Source organism: Mastomys coucha, unplaced genomic scaffold, assembly GCF_008632895.1.
Source record: "Mastomys coucha isolate ucsf_1 unplaced genomic scaffold, UCSF_Mcou_1 pScaffold14, whole genome shotgun sequence".
NCBI classification, from domain to species: domain Eukaryota; kingdom Metazoa; phylum Chordata; class Mammalia; order Rodentia; family Muridae; genus Mastomys; species Mastomys coucha.
Window position 1 is genome coordinate 83,914,668 of NW_022196896.1, and position 16,753 is coordinate 83,931,420.

Sequence of the window (16,753 nt, forward strand, 5' to 3'; positions counted from 1 at the left end):
TTAATTGGTGTAGCTCAGGGGCTGGGATAGTCTCATTAGGGAACACTCTGGCCTCCTACAAAAGCATTCCCACCGCTGGGGAGGGTCCTGTGCTCCAGAGAGCAGGGGTTCTGAAAGTCAGCTTGCATCAAAGCTGCTAGAGGCAGGGGCATTCAGATTACTTCCGGGCTCTGGATTTGGAAGGTGTGGCTTGAGATCAACAGATCTTCCTTCACTTTGATGTTTCTGACAAAGTCCCGAGTGCAGTGACATGGCTGGTGTGACAGCTTTACTCTGAGAACATATCAGAGTCTGGCAGGGAGCGTCAGGGAGTAGCCTTGGGTACAGCCGTGGTACTGGGCCATGGTACATCAAGGAACAGATCAGAGGGCATGCAGGTGCAGATTCCCACAGGGCTGAAAAAGCAGCTGGTGGTGGTGCATGCAACAGACAAGCGCCCTGCCTCTGCCCTGTTAGAGTCTGAATGCTAGGGAGGCACCTCTATACTCCTCACTGGGGCACTAACTCTATTTGTTATGGCTCTACTCTTCTGCAGCAATTACCCCTAAAGGCCAAACCTCCAAAAGTCGTTGCATTAATCAACAAATGAGTTTAAGAGGACACTAGCATTCGAGCATTCCATCTTGCAGTCCTCCCCAGTGCTTGCTGGGCTGCTAAGTGCTGTGCATTCAAACTATGATGGGGGGTTGAGGGGGAAGCAGATAATGTGGTTGTCTCATCTACCACATGAGTAGATAAGAGGTGAGCAGCCCACATCCCAGAAGAAGGCTTAACTCTCTTGGTGCCTCCATCTCAAACTGCAGCCCCTAAACTCTAAGAACTGAAGCTCTGTGGTTGAGAATCCTCTGGTGTTTGCTATTTTGACATAATAGTTCAAACAGATGAAGACAAGAGGTATTAGAGTAAGTTGATTATGTTGCTTTATAAATCAAGATTCGAGAAGTAAATTTATCTACAGGAGAAGCTGGGCTTCGAAATGATTTGAAATGATAATACAACACATTCTTGCTTGTCTGTTTAGGAAGAAAATTATGGAAAGACTTTTTGTGCCCAGACAATCATATTTTATATAAAATTAATGTTTTGAAATGAGAAAGCTCTAGAAGTGGTAGTAGTTATCTTTTGAATTTATGGATATTTTTGCTGGCGCGTAAGTCACATTAAAATTAATGGAAGCCACACATGTGTATTGAGGAGGAAGGAATGGAGCCCTCACTGAGCTTTTGTTGAGGACTACATTTGTGCTGAGAAATGGAATCGGAGGCATGATGTATAATCAAGCATGAATTAATAGCATGGCAGAGTGGGGGGCTGCCATAAAGGCACATGGTTGTCTTTCAGAACCCAAATGCTCTGCTCCACTCGGGATCCTAAAATTAGGCACTTAAATCAGATATCTGTAAGCTCTTGGCAGGAAAACGCTGGATTTCTCTAGTAAGCCTGATTTGGTTTGGGGAGGTGGGAGGGGTGGATGGCAGTGTTACAGATTGTTCCTTTGAGTGCAGCTCCTGTGGAATATATTTGAACCATCCTGAAGCTGGGGAGTCTTGGGGGAGGGGAGATGCTATGAGGAGATAGCTGCAAACATGGAGTCATCTGATAATGACACCAGCTCCTCTAGGAAAAATGATGGAAAAAAAAAAAAAACTCAGCTGATTTGCCTAGACAAAATGACATGAAATTGCAGGTATTTTTTTTTTCTAGAGCTTCCTGGTCGTAGCATTAGCGGGAGAGATGTTTGTTTCTCAGAGAGCAAGTAATTTGGAAACATTGTTTACAACCAATATATTGTTGTAGCGATAAACAAGTGTCAGGAGATGTCTTGTCATTCTTAGGAGGGGATGCCACTGAGCAGCTCATTTAAGGTTAGGGCAAATCTTCCTCCACATTCAGGGTGAGGGTACATCTGACTCCATATTTAGGGTTAGGGAATGTCTGTTGTGATCATAAAAAGAGAAAGAGCTATAAGAATATGTTCTGGTGAGGTGTGGGGGAAGGGAATGCCTCGGCGAACCCATGCCCAGGAACCCCCTCCCTCTGAGGGACCAGACACACAGCGGTAGAATATAGACCAGAGTTTATTTAGGGCATGGGGAGAGGAGTTAAGAGGGTAGCAGAGGCAGAGAAAGGCAGAGAAAAGGAGAGAGTAAAGAAGTAGGGGCTGGCCATGACCACGTGCAGAGAGGGGGAAGTGAATGGGGAGGAGAAACAAAGGGGCAAGAGGCAAGGGAGAGAAGCAGGAGTAAGAGAGAGAGGAGGGGGCAAGCAGCCCCTTTTATAGGGCCAGGCCTACCTGGCTGTTGCTAGGTAACCATGGGGAGGAGCATACCTGGCTGCTGCCAGGTATCTGTGGGGGTGGAGTTTATACAGAATGCTAACAAAGTCTTCTTTCCCTTTGCAGATCAGAAGTGGCTCTTCACATCGTATATTCAGGTTATCAACTGAGTCTACCTTACACTGGTGACAACAATACAGAAGCGTCTATTAGAGGTACACTTAGTTTTCATTTGGCAAGGCTGAGTGGGTGCTCGTCCATAGAAAGGCGTGCTTCGCAGGAGAAAATGCGTCCTTGAAAGGTGGGACGTAATTCGAGACATCTTCCTACTGGCTTACACCATTTTGTCAGAGATGATGTCCCTCCAGACTGAACCTTAATTAATGTCTAATGACTTAACTCCCAGTTTCTCTCTAGTCCTCCACTTCCTGTAAAGTGTTTTGTGGGCTAATCTTGATAATCTTAAAAATGCAAAGAATATTCAGGAAATTTCAAGATTGAGACAACCTCTATTCATACAAATGAATTCTTTTTTTGTAAATAATGTATAAATTTCCCTTTTCCAAAAATATAAACAAATAAAACATGCGATAACAATGTATCTGATGTACCCTGTATGTTTGGCTGGCTGTATGAGTTGTCATGGCGACTACTGGTCTCCAAGAGAACAAAATGAAGATCACAAATGATCGTCATCACCACCACCATCATCATCACCATCATCATCGCTTTCTAAGCTGCCAGGACAATCCAGTATTTTGAAATGTTGGGAATTCTTCTAAATGGAAGAAATAGTGAAGGGCTGCTAGAGGACATGTTTGTCCAGTCTTCTGCCATTATCTACCAAGTGATTGTGGACTCCAAGTGCTTGTCGGGAAGCCAGGGTTTAGTCCCCTGCAGTCAAGCTTTGTATTGATTTTTCTCACCATTTTCCATTGCACTCTCCATTTTTCTGCCAAAAAATTCACTGTGTAACAGGTTACATGGCAGAGCTATGGGAGTCCAGATTTGAATTCTGACTCTGATACATTTTTTTTAAGATGGATACTCTGCGATATCTCATAAGCAGTTATACAAAATAGTAATACTCTAGATAGCTAATAGCATATACACGTAAACTAATATCACAAACAACAGTTATCATCACACTCTTCATCCTCATAGTTGTCATCACCATCACCATCATCATCATCATCATCATCATCACCATCACGAGTTAGTTTGCTGATAATCTCTTTGTTGCCATTAGATTTGGAGAACATTATAGCCTGGCAGAGTATCAGGTGTAGCAGATGCTCAAAAATTACTTATTGAAGGACCTAGAGGCAACACTGAGCATATAAACTACACATCTGTGAACTGCAGATTTCTCAAGCACTACCAAACCTATGAATGCTAAGTAACTCACCGTTCCTGGCTCTTAAACACTAGCCCACAGATCCTGCATCTCTGAGCATGAACATTTCTGCGAGTATGCAGGATGCAATTACAGCTACACAGACGAGCTCAGTAGACTCCAACATACTGTCATTCAGCTGGGTCCACAGCACCAGTTAGTGTCAAAGGGACATGGGTGTACCTCTTTCCATGTGGGACTCCATCATTCAGAGACCTCAAAACAGTTTACGAACTGTGACCAAACACCATGACCAAGGCAATTTATAAATAGAAAGCATTTAACTAGGGTTCCACAGTTCCAGAGGGTAGTGAAGTCCATGACTGTCATGGTGGGGAACACAGCAGCAGGCAAACAGGCATGGTGTTAGAGAAGTAGCTGAGACCCTACCTGTTGAGACAACAACCACAAGGCACAGAGAGAGAGAATTAATGGGACGGCAGAGTTTTGGGAACCTCAAAGCCCACCACCCTCAGTGACATACCTCCTCTAACAAAGCTTCCAAAGTCTTCCCAAGCACTTTCACTAACTAGAGACCAATCATTCGACTATATGAGCCGATGAGGGCCATTCCCATCCAAACTTCCACGGGAGCTGAGCTCAACAGTCACTAGCACAAAGTGCTGGTATATTTCCAGGAAGTTGCAGAGAAAAAGCATTGTGCCATATTAAAATTCATCCGCCTTCTTTGGACAAGCCCCCCCCCCACGCCCTGTGCATCCTGTCTGCACCTCTCTGAGGAAGAGTCACCAAGAGGCAGCCTCCTGAAGACAGGAGTGGCACTGTGTTGTTTCTGTGGCTCCCTTAACCCAAAAGGACATACCTGACCTTCGGCAGTGCATTTTAGTGAATGTTAGTTGGAAATCAGTGTGCTGCTGCCTTCCTCTGAGACTGACAAGCCTAGACGTGACCCATTGCTTTCTCTCCATATGAATTAGGGTGTCTAATCGGAAACCTGAGGCTTCTTTTCAGGGAGCCTTTTGAGAGAGCATAACCCCACACAATTACAAAACACACCTATTCATTTACATGAGTCACAGGAGTCTGCTTGGCCCACCAACCAATCACTGTGGCCCACCAACCACTGTGGTTCAGAGTCCCACCTAGGAAAGTTTGTAAGCCAAGAAGAAACAGGTCCCTGTGCCTGTCTCCCAACAGGACCATGGAGCTGTCTCATCACCAGGAACTGGGAGCCTGGAGGCAGCACAGGCTAATCAAGACTGAATCAAGGACCAGCTAATCACCAGACCTCTGCAGAATCCTGGGGATGCTCTAAGCATGGGGTCCAACTAGGGACATGTCCCAAGCACCAGTGTCCCAGGGGACAAGTGGGGGAACTCAGCTCAAGGCTAAAAGGGAAAGATTCTAAAAGTCAGCTTTAGAGAAGCAGATTTACCCACCAATGACTGCTAAGCATTCTGCAGTTGTCAAGTTCCTGGGCACTGAATAATAATGCGAGGGGCTTCCAAAGGGTAATGACTAATGGCCCCTCAATTTCCTGCTGATGCGAGCAGTTTTGTGTCATTTTGTTTTTATGTTAATTTATGCACACAGGATTAGAATGTAGCATTATGTGGTCATTTAATTTAATTGAAGTGTGGAACTTCCTGGGCCCAGTTTTTCATTCTCCTTCTAGATTTCAGTGATTTTTATCTTTAGCATTTAATTCCCCCCACCACCACTACATTCCTAATGGCAATAATAATACATTTACACTAGATCACACTCAGCTCCAAAGCAGCTCCAGGCGTGTCATGGCCCATTACCCCCCAAGAGCACTGCAAGGCAAATGCCAGGGAGGATTTGAAGCACTTTCCTTAGGTTGAACACACATAAAAAGGTGCAGCCTTTATCAGAGAGATAAGTTCCCAGCCGTTTAAATTACTTCTGAGTGCAGGGAGAAGCATGGCTTATGCATGAGGCTCCCGCCCTGCTCCTTCTTCATAGCTCAGAAATATGTGACCTTTAAGGCAGACGGCGCACTTGGGGTGCACGTGACATATTAGGTCGCTCTCCTTGATCACCCACCCCCTCTTCTCAAGGTGTCAGTGTCACCCTGCCTGGAACAACAGCCAAAGGGCAAGGAAGGGCACCTCGTGAGGAGCAGGGGGAGGATAAACAGGGGCACTGAAGTCACCCTTGAAAAAGCTGTAGAAGGGGGCTTTCTGTGGGGAACACAGATGGGCCCTGAGGAAATCTAAGGTTGAACTTCATGAGTCCTTTCAGGCTCTCTCTGAAAAGAAATGCCAGTGTCCACGGGAAGACACGGGCACCAGACACCCCTTTTTCTTTTAAAAGTGGTTATTATATTAGACTGGGTTACATAATACTCTTTTCATGCATGTATGTAAGTGTCCTTGGAGCACATCCCCCACCTTCTCTACTCTCTTCCTTTCCTCCCCTCCCACTCCCCATTAGTTCCCTTTGTTCCCTCAGACAATTTCATTTTGATTTTCACATCATCTCTATGTATACAACTTGCTTTGGTATATGCAGCATTTTTTTTCTATACCTACAATTCTTTTCTATTTCTATGCTAAATCTAAGACCCACAAATGAGCCAAAGCATAATATCTATCTTCCTAAGACTGACTTAATTCACATAATATGACCATCTCTGGCTGAGTCCATTTTTCTTTCCTTGCAGATGACAGAACTTTATTCTTTAATGTATTTATCACCCTTTCCATATTCATTCTTCTGCTGATGGACAGTAAGCAAGAAGGTAATATGTGTACTTTGTATAACATAAGATATATGTTATTTTCCTTTGGGTTGTCACACAAGGTTCACACTCTAAGCTCCTAATTACAGTCCTAGTGTGACATATCTTAGCTGAAGGTCCCATCTCTAATAGAAGCAAGTCTCTGATTTGAGGGTCAAGATCCTGGGGGAGACTCTCTAGCCCCAGGGCAGATCTCTCCAGATGTGCAGAGCAGAGCATTGCTCTTGGTCTCTGCTTATATACTGTCCAGTGGGTGTCATAGGGTTCTAGGACTATGCTTGCTTATCCTAAGCGAGTAATGTCACTAAGTTCTAGTTATCAGATGCAGCCTTGGGTATAGTGGGATCCTGAGTAAGCAAGTTTTACATGTCCATAAGACATTTTACTCATTGCTGACACCTAAGTTGCTTCCATAACTTAGCTACTGTGAAGTGCAGTCCTCCTTGTTTTCTGAAGGGTAAAGATCAGGAAGAACAACCGGTGTCTCTCTCCAGTGGAAGAAGCTTGCCCCTGCCTGACTTAAGGTGCCACTAAGAAAGAAAGGCCGAAGTGAGTAGAACCAAGATGTGGCCTTGCCTCCTGTACGTGTCCTTGAAGGACTGCCAGCCAGCCACAGCTTCTCTCTTCCTTGAAGATCGCACAAACACATCTAGACAGGTTCTTGGATGGTCACAAGATTCTGCACCAATAGCCAGGAGTATATTGTAGCAAAGAAGGGACAGGAGACAGGGATCTGGGACAATAGTGAGGACCTGTACTTTGGCACCACAGATGTGGCCTGTAGTGTCACCTGCATCAACCTAAACTAGTGTACTGTGGTTCAGTTTTGATGCTGACCACCCAGAGTGACTGACGGCACACCCCACAAGTCACGGACTTAGTGCCCCACAAGACTGCTCCCACTTCAGGTACCAGCCACAAGTGAAGTTCCTATCCATCCTCATATCTGACCAACCAACTGCAGCTCCAAGGGCTTTTCACACCTTCCTTTAATTCGGTCACTTAAACTGAGAGGTAGAACTCAGGAAAAAGACTGTAATTATAATTCTGTTTTATTGCGAAAGATACAGATGGGTCCAACCAAACAAAAAGACTTACAAGTTAAGGTTGGAGAGGGTCCAGACCACACAGCGTTTTCACATGCTTTCCTCCCCAAGGGCTCTGGAAGCATCCCCTCCCCTGTTCCCGCCCCATCCCCAGGCCATCAGTGTGCTCTCCAGCCAGGAACCTAGGCTTGAGGGTCTGGAGTTGGTGCTGCATCACACAGATATGACTGGTTAAACCACCACCACAGGCTGTAACTAAGCTCCTTTGCCCATTGACTTCCTCCTCCCCCCAGATTGAGCTGGCTCAAAGTTCAACCTTCTAGTCACATGGTCATTCTTTTTAGTGGCCAGCAGTAATCCTGAAGCTTCCTCAAAGCATATGCTCAAGAACCTGTGAGGGGCCTCAGCACTCTCTCTTTTGGCAAGACTCGATCACTAAGAAAGGTCCAAGTTCTAGCGATTTTACAAGCACTGGGTCAAAAATCTGAGATGAAGCCAGACAAACTCTTAATTCTACAGCAAGAGGCTTCTGGAGCAGCAAGTGGGGACTGCCAAGCTCTCCATTCTCGTCCCATGGTGACTTTGAGCAGAAGGTGTGTAGAGAAAGAACCTCAAAGTTTTAGAAGGTTTTAGAATTCCTTTCATGAACCAGAACTATATTGAGTTCTAACCATGTTTAGATTTAGCACCTTTGAGAGATCTGTAACCCTCATCACATCATAAGTCACCTTTAGCCAGGCACGGTGGTGCATGCCTCTAATCCCGGCACTTGGAAGGTAGATGTAGGCTGATCTCTGTGAGTTCAAAGCCAGCTTGGTCTACAGAGCAAGTTCTAGGAGAAACCCTGTCTTGAGGAGAAAAAAAAGTCTTTAATTCACCGGACACAAGTAAGTTGCCCTGACTTTCCTCAAACCTTCTGTCACTTAGCTCAGTGTGGGTGCTGCTGTTTGAATTCTGTTGCTGAAGTTTTCATCACATGATACTGAGTCACCTCTGTGAGGAGAATAAGACAGGGGCACCAGATAATGAGCAGACATTCAGTTAGACCAGCACCATCTGTTGAAGATGCTGTCTTTTCCCCATTGTATGATTTTGGCTTCTTTATCAAAAATCAAGTGTCCATAGGTGTGTGGGTTTATTTCTGGGTCTTTGGCTCTATTCCATTAACCCACCTGTCTGTTCTTTATGCCAATGCCTTGCAGTTTTCATTACTATTGCTCTGTAGCACAGCTTGACATCAGTGATGGTGTTACCTTCAGAACTTCTATTATTGTGCAGGATTGTTCTAGCTATCCTGGGTTGTTTGTTTGTTTGTTTTTACATATGAAGTTAAAAATCACCCTATCAAGGTCTGTAAGGAATTGTGTTGGAAAGTTGATGGGAATTGCATTAAATCTGTAGATTGCTTTTGGCAAGGAATTTGGCCATTTCCACTATGTTAATCCTACCTATCCACGAACATGGGAGATATTTGCATATTCCGATATCTTCCTCAGTTTCTTTCTTCAGACATTTCACATGCTTGTCATACAGGTCTTTCACTTGCTTGGTTAGAGTTATACCAATATATTTTATAGTAGTTATGACTAATGTGAAGAGTGTTGTTTCCCTAATTTCTTTCTTAGCCCATTCGTTTAGCACTTATATAAAGGAAGGCTACTGATTTTTTTTTTTAAGTTAATTTTGAATTCAGTTACATTGCTGAAGCTGTTTATCAGCTGAAGGAGTTCTCTGGTAGAATTTATGAGGTCAAGAAATTAGACACCAACAAACCAAATAACCTGATTAAAAATGGAGTACAGCGCTAAACAGAGTATTCTCAACAGAGGAATCTCTAATGGCTGAGAAGCACTTAATGAAATATTCAACGTCCTTAGTCATTGGGGAAGTGCAAATTAAAACAAACCCAAGATTCCATTTTAAACCTATCAGAATGGCTAAGACCAAAAACCAAAGTGACAGCACGTGCTGCTGAGGATGTGGAGCAAGAGGAACACTCCGCCATTGCTGGTGGGAGTGCAAACTTTTACAACCACATTGGAAACCAATTTGGCTGTTTCTCAGAAAATTGGGAATAGTTCTATCTCAAGACCCAGCTATACCACTCATGGGCATATACCTAAAAGATGCTCGACCATACCAAAGGAATACTTGATATATTTTCTTTAGGATCCAAAACAAAATCCAAGTTAAAATTTCTGCAAGCTATCCTGCTACATAAATAATAAGAGAATGTTTTGCACAGGACAACACTGTTCCTGGGTTCAACAAAAGCTTGAAGCAGCAATATTTGTTAAAAGCATTGCACAAACCTAGAAGCATGTGCATGAGTTTGAATTAACACTGAGAGGCAGCCAGAGGTGAAAAGGCAAAAATGAATGGCCTGAGAGGCCCTGTGGGAAGACTGTAAAGGTGGCAGCTTACTGACACAAAATAAGTATCATGAGGAAAGCCTGATGCTATACCCACATCTGGGCCTGAAAGCCAAAGCTACACCCACATCTCTGGACCTGGTAGAAAGGGAGCTAGCAAGAACCAAAACCTGCTGTCCAAATTAGAGTTTCTATTGCTGTCAAGAGACATCATGACCATGGTAACTCTTCTAAAGGAAAATATTTAATTGGAGCTGGCTTACAGTTAAGAGATTTAGTCCACTATTGTCATGGTAGGAAGCATGGTAACATGCAGACAGACATGGTGCTGGAGAGGTAGCTGAGAGTTCTATATCTGGATCAGTAGGTAGCAGGAAGAGACTAACCATACTGGACCTGGCTTGAGCATCTGTGACCTTAAAGTCTGCCTCCCAGTAACACTCATCCTCCTGTGGGGCCGTGAGCTGTGCATAGACAGCCTGGCCCCCGGTCAAGCACAGGCCTTGAACCCAGGTGACCTCGTAGGTGATGACTTCTGCCTGCATGGAACCGCCTGTGTTCCACCATGCCTCCTGGGCCCTGGCTCCTGTCGCAGCCTCAGCTTCCTACAGCCCCTACACTTGCAGAGAGGTGTGTGGCCATCAGTCACATAGGGCAACACCCCAAGCTTCTGGTATTCTGTCTGGACTCCACCCCCACAGTTACCTGGTAACAGCCAGGATAGCCCAACCTATTATATAAGGAACTGCTTGCCCCCCCACCTCAATCTCTTATTCTCTTGCTCCCTTGCTCCCCCTCTCTCTGCCTTCCCTTCCTGCCTCCCACCCACCCCTTCCCGCTCTCCACATGGCCATGGCCAGCCTCTACTTCACTACTCTCTCCCTCTCTCTGCCTTTCTACAATAAATACCTTAAAATCATGGATTGCCTCTTCTCATGGGGATCTGCTGTGCTGGAGCAATGGAGCAGGTCTTCCCCTAATGAGCCGTGCATTTAATTTCCCTTTGGGAGGCCTCCCTGTGTTCCCAGCCATGGCTTCCACCAACCCAAGCCTCCCACCAGGCAAGACAAGGACTCTCATCCCCACAGTAAGCTGTCAGAGCTCTCTCCTACCTTTTCCCCCTCGGCCCTGGGCCACAGTCATCCCATGGGCCCCACTCTGTTATCAGCTCTTGTCAACATCCAGTGGCATCTGAGGTGTCCAAGACTGAGGACTTGACATCCCTGGCCTCCATGTGGCCCAGACACCCCAGAACTGGCTCTTCCGAGGCACCCAGTGGTGTCTGTGCTGCCTGAGAGTCTGAGCCCAACTCAGACTGAGTGGGGATTTCAGATTCTGCCTTCCTGGCCTCTGGAGCTGGGTCCCAAAGCTTCTCACAGCCCTATGCCTGTGGCCATGGGGGCCACAGTCAAATTTCCTCGGTCTGTTTCACCCAGCAGCCCAAGCCCCAAGCAGATGTGAGACTCTCATTTTTGACCCATATCTTCCCACAAAGCCACACCTACTCCAACAAGGCCACACTTCCTAACAGTGCCCCATTCCTAAGGGCTAAGCATTCAAACACATGAGTCTATGGGGGCCATTCCTATTGAAACCACCACACTTGTCAAAGACTTGTCAAATACTTACTTACCAGATGGAAAAGGAGCCAGAGATCAAGAGCCGAATTGGTTAGGGGCGCAACTCAGGCCACACCCATACAAAGTTCAGGCGGAGCTTATAATCTGCATTCCAAGCCATGAGTTCTACAGTGTTGAAATATATTCCCTAGGGAAGCAATTTAATAGAAAACTTAAAAGTTTAGAACAACTTTAGAAAGATTACATATATTCCATTTGAGTTAGAATAATTAAGCATCAAACGTAGCCCTGAACTTTCTGAAAATCCAAGGAGAAAAGAGAATTTTCATTGAACCATTAACCTCCTAATTATTCAACAAAAGAGAACCTTGAAGTCATTTTATATAAGCAAGCTTTGTACGGGAAATAAATGCTCCCGGCTCCTCTTACGGGAGGTTCTCGGGAACATGTGGACAGTGCTGTCAGTTACAGCTTTTCAGAATGTGCACAGGCGTTCTTCAGAAGAGCATCCCACATCCGCGCTCTGAAAAGGCCCTTGTGAAGAACCAAGATCTAGACTGTCACTGTACAGTGTTTTGAGCAGTGACATAGAGGCAGAAGTGCAAAGTAAGGGAAGTGAACAGTCAACGGCCACCGATGTGGGGTGTCCAGGCTATTCTCAAACACACACTCAGCATGTCCAGGGTTGTCATTCTGAGTAGCTCTGGACCAACTCAGTCCTTTTCCCTGTCTTACGGGTATTTCTCAAGAACAACTGAAGAAGGTGCTAAAAATACATCATCCATTGGGATGACGTAGAGGGATTGAGTGAAAAGCCAGGACTCTGTACTTGTCCTTCCCAGCCCAGGATATCCTACATGGCTTCCACACAGGGGAGTCTCATGGCCTCTTAGCCAGATTCCTCAGCTGAGATGTAAGTGGGGCCAGCACAGATATAAATACCCTGTTCCCTCCACACAGCTTTCCTGGGCCTCTAGGAACTGGCTCAACATGAATCCTACACATCATGTTCCTCAGTGCCCGTCTACAATAAAGTCCCTTTGTTTAACTTTGGTGCAAAAGCTGTCTCCCTGGACTCCTGAAAGTGGTTAGATCAACAAGGGTGCTTCAAGTAAGGTGTCCAGCGTGTCCCCCTGGGACTGTAGCTGCCGGTGAACCTGATCCACAGCAGTGCCTGTGCATAATAGGAAAAAAAAAAAACTGAACTCAGATCATGTTAGAGTTGGCAAGTTATCCTTTGACGTTAAAAGAAATCCTAACATGATAGCCTCTATGCTGTGTCCAGGCAAGGCTGCCCTACCTGAATCTCTTCGGACAAAGCAAAAATAGAGAACAGTCTATTAAAAATGGGGCCAGGAAATGCGTTCTTCAAGTATGTGAGTATCACAAAATGCAAAGTCAATCTGTAAAATGTTCCAAATTGAGAGATGTGATAAGCAAATGCAACGCCTTACCCTCGTCTAGGTCTGACCCCAGAAACAAGAAATACGCTGTACAAAAGGCCTTCCAGGCAACTGAATTTGGATATAAATTAGTTTAAGGTATTATAGCAATGTGGATTTGCATATGAAAATATTCTCTCCTCTTAAGAAATGCTGAAATATTTAAGGATTGAGGGTCATAGTATATATTACTAAGTATCTTTACACTTTTTATGAAAATATTTATTGAGAAAGACACTGAAAGTATATAAATATAAATGCAAATGAATTAAAAAAAAGAATGAATCTGAGTATTGTGTAAATCCCTCATTGTCTTTTCTTTTTTACAGATTTATATTTATCTATTTGTTTATATTCCAAGCACTCCCCCTTTATGGTCCCCCCCAAAGAGACCCTCCCCCAATCCTCCTTCTTCTTGTCCTCTGAGAGGGTGGGCATCCCCTGGATATCCTGCCACCCTGGCATATCATGTCTCTGCCAGGGCAGGTGAATCCTCTTGCACTGAGGCAGGGCAGCCCTGTTGTGGAAGGGATAGCACAGCACAGTCAGGTTACAACTCGCCTTCTGCCCTGGTTATACTGTACATTGCTGAGATAGCGTTGCTGTGGTCACCTTCTGCCCTGGTTATACTATGCATTGCTGTGATAACAATGCTGTGACCGTGACCACAGCCACTTATAAAAGAAAGCACTTGATGATCCTATCAGAGGGTTAGAGTTCTGTTGTGGATTTGTTCTGACACTTGCATTATGTTTGCACAAGAATCCTGCATGTGAGACACTGAGGATCTCTGTGCTCCTCCCACCCCCCCGCTGGTTCTGACTGGTAAATAAAGTTGCTGGTGGACAATGCCTGGACAGGGAGACAGAGGAGAGTCGGTGGGACTTTAGGATTCACTGGCAAGGGGACTGAGGAAGAAGCTGAACCACCATGCTGAGAAAGGAAGAAGATGCAGGCCTGAGAGCTGCCAAAGACAGAATATTAATCATGTAAGAGCCAGGGAAGAGCAGTCCCAGGACCGCCACCCCCACCCCCACCCTCCATTGGGTCTAGGGTAGCAAAGATGGAATATAGATTTTAGTAAGTAATAATTCAGGAGTATCAGAGGGAGAGAACTAGCAACATGGGAGTTTGGGAGTGGCCCAGATATTGAGCTGATTGTGGCATATTTAAATATAAGGCTGCGTGTGTGCACGTGTGTATGTGTGTGTGTGTGTGTGTGTGTGTGTGTATGTGTGTGTGTGTGTGTCTTTTAGTCGTGAATCCAGAACATCAAGGAAGGTAGGGAGGAACTCTTGCCCATCGTTACTGACAGAGAAATTAGAGAGGATTAATCAACTAGAGCAATAGAGTCCATAATGTCAGAGAACAGCTGAGAGCATACATCGGGAATGGCAGAAATCAAAACCATACCTCCCAATCCTTCCCAAAATGTTCCACCAACTGGGAGCCAAGTATTCAAATACATAAGCCTATGGAGGGGCTATTCTCATCTAGACCACCACATCTTCCAATTTTTCCATAAATATAGAATTATTTCCAGTGAAAATATTTCTTAAAGAATATTATTTTAGGGCCAGTAAGATATCTCAGCAGATAATGATACTTGGTGCCTAGCCTAGCAAGCTGAGTTCAATCTCTGCGGCCATTTATGCATATCGGTATGAGATTTGGTGTACAGTTGTCCTCAGAGCTATCAGTCACATACAGGGCTTCAAGATGTGTTATGCCAACATAGGTTCACAATCTTCATGCTGAACCAGCCATCTGGAAACTCCCTTCAGCCTGAACTTCCACATGCTGAAAGAAGATAACCGACTCCCAGAGTTGCCCTCTGGCCTTAACACACATGCCATCACACTGGCACACCCTCCCTTCCCTCACAAAACAAATAAACAAATAAATAAAGGTAAAAATATTATTTTCAAGATAGAATACAAATGCTTGAAAAGATTGAAAGTTATAAACTCCAGCTGTGAGTCGTTTAATACACCGCCAAGGGATGTCTCCTTTAGACTAGATTATGGCAGCAATATGGCTAAGTTCTGAAAAGATCTGGGATGTCAGTATTCACTGTTGATTAGAAAATGGCCCACATATTAAGCTAGCAGTTGGGTAGTACTCAGTTATTTAAAAAGAAGCCTTTCATTCTTAGACCAGCCCAGCTTTTCAAGGAGGGGTGTTCTCGGAATGCTTAGGGATGTGTGGCCTCAGACTCAAAAAGAATAAAAAGAAAATAAAGTTTTGCACTTCAGAGAAATATCTACATTGCCTGTAAGTATAGATTAGCAAGTGCAATCAGTCTTCCATGGGTTTTTTTTTTTTTTTCTCGAACAATAACTCGATGCTGGTTCTTCACACCACGATTGATCTTCACATGATCAACTGGGATGGGCGAAGAATATTAATAAGAGTGCCAAGGATGTGGGCCTGAAGTTTGACACTTCAATGGATTGGAAGTGAGACCAGGAGAGCATCAAACTCCGATCAAGCCGGGGATCCTTCACGTCGAGGGGTTAGTTCCTTACATAGCCCGACACCGGACATCTAGCTTTGCATTCCTCAGGGCTCTCTACCTGGCCTCCTAAACACCAATGGGATATCTGAGCTGGATTGAGAAGTGTCAAGCTGATGTCTGCAGGGACCCTGGCAAGCTGCAGCAGCTCGGCTGACCATGACTTGCCTTCCACCACACCTTTAGAATTGTAAGTCTTGTTCTAAGCGCTAAATCTGGATCTCTAAAGGAGAAGTGTGTGAGGGAAAGGAAGAAAGAGAGTCTGTGTTAGGTTACTTGCTGAGAGTTCGCTTTCATTAATCTTTGCTCCGAAGGTGCCTTTGAATGGTGCTTGGTGCGATGAATGATGCTCACACTCCATCTCTCCTGCCAAACATCTCACTCACTCTAGAGTCTGCCGACAGTTTGGGAGCTGTGTCTTCTGCTATTATGTTTTCCAGTTGGCTTTCTATTGTCACTTCAAAAAAGTGTGGCAACACCTGATTGATGAGAGTCTTGCTCAAAAGGTGCCACTTCCTTTGCCTTCCTAGACACTACCTCTAAGAAGGACAGGAGCACAGTCTGCCTTGCACTTGCTTGCGGTAGATTTTCGGTGTAATTTATACATTGGATGGAGCTTGGACTCATTGAAATTCTCCTTAATGCTGCCTCAAAACACCTGGAAGACTAAGCAAGCAGAACTGTAGGATGTGCGACCTCCCAGCTAAGGTGGCAGCTTTGTGCTTGTGAACACAGTCACAATGCCGGTGCTTGACTCTTCCTCCCCTACACCGACAGAACATATAAAATGCAGAATTTCAATGATTCAGAAGCCATACCCCAGTTAATAATTGGGCCAGTTTTTTCAAAGGTGCTTTAAACTTATTTCGTTAAGTACCTTTCTGCATTTTGTTCACGCTGTGCCTGATATATTTTCTCCAATAACCTGGGGTGTGGGGTGAGGCTTGAAAGTCAGCAGCAAAGAACTGACAATCTGCAGAGAGGAGGCTTAACTTAATATGCGAAGGCACCGGAGTCTCTGAGAAGACAATTGATGCCAAGAAATCCGGAAGGTCATTATGTGGACTATCTCCGGTACAGCATCTTTTGAACCTTTTTAATGAGTAAGGAGGAACATTTATGCATAACGGTCTGAGGCTCATTGTACAGTTGTCCTCAGAGCTGTCAGTCACCTACATGGCTCCAAGATGAGTTTTGCAAATGCGGCCTCACAATCCCTGTGCTGAACCAGCAGTTTGGGAGTTCCTTTCAGTCTGACCTGGACAGTTTCTTAGAGACTGTTTCTCAGACTTTCAGTCCTGTGCAAATCTACTGGGGAAGCCAAAGGTATGATTGGCCAGCTGTGGGATAGTACCTGAATATTTGCAGTTCTCACGGGTCCAAGTGAAGATGCTGGTGTTTT